The sequence below is a fragment of the Rhododendron vialii genome, chromosome 3a (assembly GCF_030253575.1).
Source record: "Rhododendron vialii isolate Sample 1 chromosome 3a, ASM3025357v1".
NCBI lineage: Eukaryota > Viridiplantae > Streptophyta > Magnoliopsida > Ericales > Ericaceae > Rhododendron > Rhododendron vialii.
The window spans coordinates 15,295,221-15,303,255 of NC_080559.1; positions in this window are offsets into that span (position 1 = coordinate 15,295,221).

Sequence of the window (8,035 nt, forward strand, 5' to 3'; positions counted from 1 at the left end):
AATTTTTTAGCAATACTATTCATAATATTTTCTCTATAAATCATAACATTTTGGAGGTACATATAATACACACCTAAATAAGGGATATGTGTTGTAACATTTCCTGTTGCCCAGTGTTCGATCTGTAATGCTCTCTGCCAATTTTTCTGTGCTTGAAACTGCTATCGATGCCCCATCGGGACTTGTGAAGACAACTAGAAATCTTGTTGAGCCACGAAATTTGTAATGGTGAGGTTGTTGGAGTCATTTGGTTATACCCGTGCATGACAAACGGATCTGGGAGACCATGCGGTGCATTGTTTTGGAATTGGACTTGCGAGGGTGGGGAGAAATTGGGTGTAAACACTAATAACGTTCTTTTATAATTGAGATGACAAACAAAAAACTTGAAACCATTGATATCGATCGTGTGATCTGATAAATATACCAGACTTAAATGAGTTAGTCCTCTCCCGACTCGGCTTGACTCATCTCTATTGCAACCCTTCATATAATCTTATCTGAATTTATAACCGGAGGATTCAACTTCATGAGGCACTTACTGGTTAATTATTTCTAATTAAGCTACGATCCAAAAGGGCAATGCCCGGCCAGGTAATTAACGATAAGAAGGTAATTTCAATAGTGCTAAAAAATTGTGAATGAAGTAAACCAAATTATATGTAAAGGCTATTGACTAGCTAGTTGTAGTAGATTATTAAAGTTTGTTAAGAATTTTGAGAAATTAAATTAAGTAATGATATACTCTGGTACTTAATTACCATATAATATATATATGAATTCCAATAACTAGAACTCATTTTTATTGACAACTGTTCCCGATCCAAAATTGAATATTTATGATTTGTAGATAGAAGAAGAAAATAATATAGAGCTTTTAGATTGGAAAACGTACGCAAAGTTTAAATGGTGTAGAAATGAATGAAAAAAAAAATCCATTTAACTCCTCTACTAATTACTAACTAAACATGACATGCATGCATCAATCAATTTAAAATTAGCAACTTAGCACTTGCAACAAGGTTGCGGACAGACCAGCGAACATGAGCGTGGATCAAAAGCACAAGATGGTTTCTCATATCATTCCTCCCGATGATCTCATTTCCCTTCTTGAGGCGGATATGAGGAGAGTGTCTTGTGACGGATTTTAGTTTGTTTTCATTCCTGTGTACCAAACAAAAAAAAAACAAAAAAAACTTAGCACTTGCTTTACTCAAAGCCTGTTCATGAGTTTGCTACTGGGCTTTAAGTAGTCTCTAGGGTTTTAACTTTTAACTGTTACTCATGGGCTTTAAATGGGCTGGGTTTTAAGCTAGCTGCATAAAAGCATCAGGTTTAGATGGGCTTTGTCAGGCCTGTTTACGGAAATTCTGAATGGCTGCTGGACAACAGGTATGGGCCACCGTTTTGTATCTATCTACTCCCACCACCACTGCGCCACTTATCATTTCATTAATAATATTGCTAAATTTAATACATATAACTATTACTATTTGGAGACAAATTTTGGATTTCGTCGCTAAAAGTGTTTTTTTTTTATTTGTTATAGTTAAACTCATTTGTCCATATAAGTTAAAATCTATACCATACACTAAAAGAATGTAGTTACCTAAAATTAAAAAGAAGAAGAAGAAGAAGTTTAATCCTTGACTTTCTCTCCTACATAAAATTTTATCAATTTTTCATCTTTTTATTTATTATTCTACATTTTTTAACTAAGTTTAATTAATAACATAATAAATATATACGTTATGTTTCATGAAACCTATCATTTTCCTTTCAATCTATTTTTTAAGAATTTCCTTAATTCTTTTTGAGAAAAGAGAGTAAATTTTAAGAGCTATATATGCCAACTCACTGAAGCAGAGGGCAACACAGAAAAAAATTCTCAATGATGTTTTATTTTGTCCCCGTGTATCAAATGGACATAACGCTAGTTGATTCTTATCATGATGGATGAATTGATCAATATCAGCACTATAAGAATGTGATATACACGTGGATTGCATAACCTAATGATTTGACGACGTGGAGCCATCATTATTCCAAGATTAGAGGTATTCGTCTGCAGATTTTTTTGGAATCATAATCATCGGATTCATTCTCATTTCCCGATCAACTCGACTACTGACATACCGCCGTCTTACATATGTGTGTGGGCTCACACTAACGTCCCGCAAATGATCCGAGCAGCTCATTAATTGTAAAATTAGTTTTTCAGTTGCCTTGAAAAAAAAAAATCAATTCAATTGGATAATTGCAAGCACTTGACCCAATCATTTAAATTTTCATTCACAATTTAGAATCTTGAATTCTGCCTGAATTTTGAAGAAAAATAAGACAATGGAGATTGCCCACTTAAATTTATCTGATTGAGCTAATTTTCCAATTCGTAACACAAAAAGTCATTTCGAATTTAATAAATAGGTTGAATTAGTTATGTGATTCTGGAGTGGACCCACACTCATATGCACCCTACCGGTGCACTATTGGTTGGAAGACAGTTTTATGCTTTCCGGGTTAATTAGTACGTATTTAACAGACTTAATAATTGATAGATTAATTCTTTAATTATCAATTTTTGGAGAGTATTATTATATATGCTTTTTATTGACTTGAAGTCGTCCAAATTGTGTGGTGATAAGTATGGAGGATAATTAAATTCATTACTTAATGTTTAACCCATGCACATTACTGAAATGAGATAGGAAGTAGGTTTGCTTTTAATTTTTTTTTTTAACGGAAGAAGCATACCAATTTATAAAAGTTATACGACATCTACAGATTATCACCGAAATACAGATCAAGCAATATGGCAGTAACAGATTCCCACCCGAATACATAGACATAAAAACACAACCAAATCCTAAAGCTAACGATATACAAGAAAAACAAAGAGACGAAACTAATGTCTAACACCTAAGCAAGAATCATCACTCATTCCACACTGTTATCAACAAGGATCAGCATAAGTGGAGCTATAGTACCTAGACACCAAACGCCTCAAGCGGGATGGCAGAGCTCCATATCAAAGATAGCATCAAAAACCGATGAAAATCAATAACCCACCGGATTAAATTCAGACAAAAACCATACTGAATCCGGACAAAAACAAAATAAAATAAAACATGCACTCCCCTCCGTCATTGAGCAACCCGACCTTCTCTCTTGTTTAACCTCCTACCGATCAAAGCTCTGAAACCGACGACTCAAGAAGCCACCGGCGGCAAGTGGAGTGCGCGGTGATGAATGGCAAGCGATTTAGTTAGAGAAGATGAAGGGGAAACCAGATCTGAAGGTAGAAATTGATTCCTCCCCTCCCGCCGCCCAAAGTTGGGTATAAATCCAAGGGGGAGGAAGGGGAAGAAGAAGAAAAAGTTCGACGATTGTTTTAGGGTTAAAGGGAGGTGTTGTCCTTTGGAGAGAGAGAATACCAAAGGTTTGCTTTTAATTAACCTTCCAAATTCCAACACTTTGGGGTAGCTCATGATCATGTTAATTATTATATATGCTTAGCTTCCCTTCTTTCTTTTTTTTGCATAGAGGAGAAGACGGTCATTGATAAGCTACTAGTAGATGGGTAATTTACGGGCCGGTCTAGTTTTAGAGTCCTTATTTCCTTCAACTCCATGCCCAATATGAAAAGGGGAATTTTTAGGCGGGCCCCAAAAATTAGGTTTGAACGTAATTTAGTCTTGCACAATTATTTATATTTTTTATTCCGACCATGCCTTTTCACGCACATCAGCACACGGAATTAGAAAGCATCTACTAAAGAAAAATTATCCAATGCTTCATGAGCAATGGTGCACCATTAAAACATTGTTTATATTTTAAAAAGTCATATCTTTTGTTGTAGATATTCATTTTTTTTAAATTATATTTTTGGAACCTACTCGACGATATCTACTAAACAAGATCCATATTGAATATGAAATTATGTAAGATTAAAAAAATACTATTTGCTATGAGAATTGTTTCTATGAGAATTGTCTCTATAAGAACTATCTATAATAACTATTTATATGAGAACTGTCTTTATGAGAACTGTTTTAGACAAAAATATCATTGGCTATGAGAACTGTCAATTCTCACAGTCAATTCTATGAGAACTATGTGAAATAGCTATGTGAACTAAAAAATACACAGTTCAAATAGTCTTAGCACACACTAAAATACACAGTTCTCATAGAAAATAAGTAGTTGTCATAGAAAATACACAATTTTCATGGAAAATACTCAATTCTCATAGAAAATACACAGTTCTCATAAAAAAAATACACAATTTTTTTAGAAAAAAATATACAGTTTTCATAGAAAAATACATAATTCTCATAGAAAAATACACTGATCCCGTAGAAAATACACAGTTCTCATAGACAATTCTCATATATAATACACAGTTCTCATATAAAATACACAATTTTCATAGACAGTTCTCACAGAAAATACACAATCCTCATGGACAAATACACAAATCTCATATAAAGTACACAGTTCTCATAAGAAAAAACATAGTTCTCATAAAAATACACACACGAACAAAAATTGAACAATTTTCCAAAGTACCAAAAAATTGAACAAATTCATAGCACTCAACTAAAATCCAGCCAAGTGTAGTAGTGTGGGCACACGCTTCATGACACACTAAAATAAACAATTCACATATGCAGTTCTCATAGCTCACCGAACAGTTTACATAGCCTCACGACACACTAAAATAAATATTCCGCATATGTAGTTCTCATAGCCTACCGTACAGTTCACATAGCCTCACCACATACTAAAATAAACAGACTATGAGAATTTTTTCTATGAGAACTGTACAATTATCTCTATGAGAACTGTCTATGAAAACTGTTTTTTTTTTTTTGAAAAATCTATGAGAACCAGTGAACTAAAAATACACAGTTCACATAACATCACCACACACTAAAATATACAATTTATATAGCCCTAATACACATAGTTCACATAGTCGATTACACAATTCACATAGCTTTATCACACACTAAAATACATAGTTCACATAGCCCCTTACACACAGTTCACATAGCCCCAAAATACACAGTTCACATAGTCCATTACACAGTTGACATAATCAAAAATACTTAGTTCACATAGCTTTATTACATACTAAAATACATAGTTCACATAGCCCTAAAACATACAGTTCACATATACTCAATATACACAATTCACATAACCCACGACACAATTCACATAGCCCAAATACACTAAAATACACAAGTCACAGAAAAAAATAATTACAAATTTTCAAAATAATGTAAAGATACGACAGATTTTGAACACAAAACCCACTCCATATAACCATACAAATTACTTCCTCCACATATGCACATCTATATACATATCTATTGTACGAAGAGGAGCTTCAACGGGCAATTGCTGCAGTCAATCCTCCGTAGAGGAGCTTCGAAGTCATGAACTCAAAGCTGCATTCTAATAAGAATCAAATTCATATTTGAATTCAGATCTATAACATGTTCTTACTTTAGAATCAAATTCAGATCTGTTCAATTACATGTACGAGAAATGATTGAAGGAAAATGGGAAAGATCAACCACACTAAAATCGAATCAATCTATGATGGAGAGCTGTCGAACTCGTCCTTGAGTTTCTGTTGAGATTCTTGGTCGTCGGAGATGCAGAGGTCGGCGGTGCCCCAGATGGCGCCATAGAGGACAAAGGTGGTGCGGACTTGAAGGAGCATGACGACGCCGGTGGGGTGGAGGTAATGGTGGACGGTGAAGGCGGACTCGTCGAAGGGGCCGACGGCGAGGTCGATCTAGCGCTGGGCATTGGCAATGGGGGTTTCGCTCAGGGGGTGGGTGGCGAGAGATGACAGATATTTAGAGAGGGGGTCCATTTGGCTTTGGGGTAGAAATGTCAGCATGTACCATTACCGAGCCTATATGGGTTCGGAAATAAAATTCAAGGTTGGGATCAAACCGAACCTAGAAAGGGGGACTGGCCTCTAATTTTCTAATATGAAAATGCACCGCTAAAGATTGCACAATTTTTATGCCAAAAATAGTCTCCTGCAAGAGAAATCAATCACCTTTTCTTGAACTCTTCTTGTCCTAATCGTACATCTTGAACGCATCACCTTCTCCTTGCGTTCACTCGCTGGAAGTCGGCAAACTCGTGGAGGCCGATGGTGCTGTTGCTGTCCATTTGCATCTCTGTCACGGCGTCATTGAGTTCCTCCAGTGACGTGTCGGCCTCGAAGCTTGAGGGCTTTGGAATGATACTAGGAACTCAATCCTTTAAGCTTCGAGGGATTGAGGCCAACTCACTCCCCCATCCCCTTTCCCTATGTAATGATACTAGCTAGGAAGAGAATTGCTAAGTGCAAAGAAAATGAGCAAAGAAAAAACCCTTAATGTGAACATGAACGGCAGTGAATCTGAGTCGTTCATGTTCACTTTAAGGGTTTTTTCTTTGTCAATTTTCTTTGTCCCTAGCACAACCCAGGAATTGAACTCACTATGATTATTAAAGAATTTGTGAAATTGTTAGGGTTTCACCTTAAGAAATCAAATCAAGATCAAGAAAGAGAGAACAAAATAAACGTAGAGAGAGAAGAGGAATCTTAGAGTTTCAATTCATTTCTACTTGATGTTCTTAGCAATTGATTACAACCATTATAAAGCTAACAAACTATTCTCTTCACTAACCAACTCTCCTGTCCACTCACTCACTAACCAACCTCACTTAACCAACTCTGTTAACTACAAAATAGACCATCTAGGACCAGCTGACGTGGACACCTCTTTATCATTTGAAGAAGAGTTGAGATCAGCTACAGTTGTGTCCACCTGTTTCGTTCGCTCCGATATAAGGAATAACGCCCCAAGCATTGGGCTTAATATGTCAGTTGAAGCATAATAATCTGGAAGACCGGGATCGTACCCACGAGAATAATTAATACGACTTTGCTGGATTTGTAGATGTAAGCACGGATTTTTCGGCTTTTAGGCAGCCAGCTTTGTTTTACGTTTGCGGTGGAAAGTAAAAAGACTAAATTAAATGGGAATAAACTAGGATAAAAAGCAGGTTAGGTCTAGGAATTACTAACACCCCCGACTCGAGTTGAACTACATTTTTCACCCAATTACACGGTTTAAGTTACTCAATTAAGGTTCCCAAACCGGAAAATAAGATGGTTCGATTACCAAGCTAGCTCTAGAATTTATTTAGCAAATACCTCGTGCGACAAAGCTCCAAGTATCATGTGTAGTAAGTAGGCGATGCACTTACCTACACATGATCAAGGAGGTTAACACCTTAGCAATTTGACAAATAAACCCGAACCCCACATCGATTTTCGAACCAAAGATTCAAACTTTATTGGTGAAAAATGCAATTTTTACTCGAGTCATGAGGTGCTAATCACCTCATGACCTAACCTTGGAAAACTACTCACACATATTTATGAAGATAAGAGCAAGCAAAAATCTACTTAGCATAATTGAAATAACAACGCTAGAAAAAAATTAGATTAAACGATAGATCAGAGTAGCAACTACAACTTTAATGAAGACGAAAGTAACAAAAATTAACTAATTAAGACAAAAATTAAAGATTCAAAGCTGGAAATGAAGAATAACGAAGAACAATTCAAATCTAGATCTAGATCTGAAAATGATGCAATCAAATCTATTCTACTTGTTTGTACAATGACATCACGGGCTTTTCTACTCCAAGGTACGCGCTCAGAATATTCTCCAAGATGCTCCAAAGATGCCCTCCTAAAGCCCTCGCCATCGATGGAGAAAGGCTTTAGGCTGCTGCTAAAGGTCTCGGCATCAATGTAACAATAAACTCTCCATCGATGCCGAGATAGTTAGGGAATTGGTGTGATACAAGATTCGGCATCGATGTAACTTGTTTTCTTCCATCGATGCCGAGGTGCTTAACTCCAACAATTGGTCTTGCTCGCTGCTTTACCTTGCCTTGCCTTGCCTTCGGGTCACTTTGAACCTTTGTGCTTGAATCCAATGATACATTC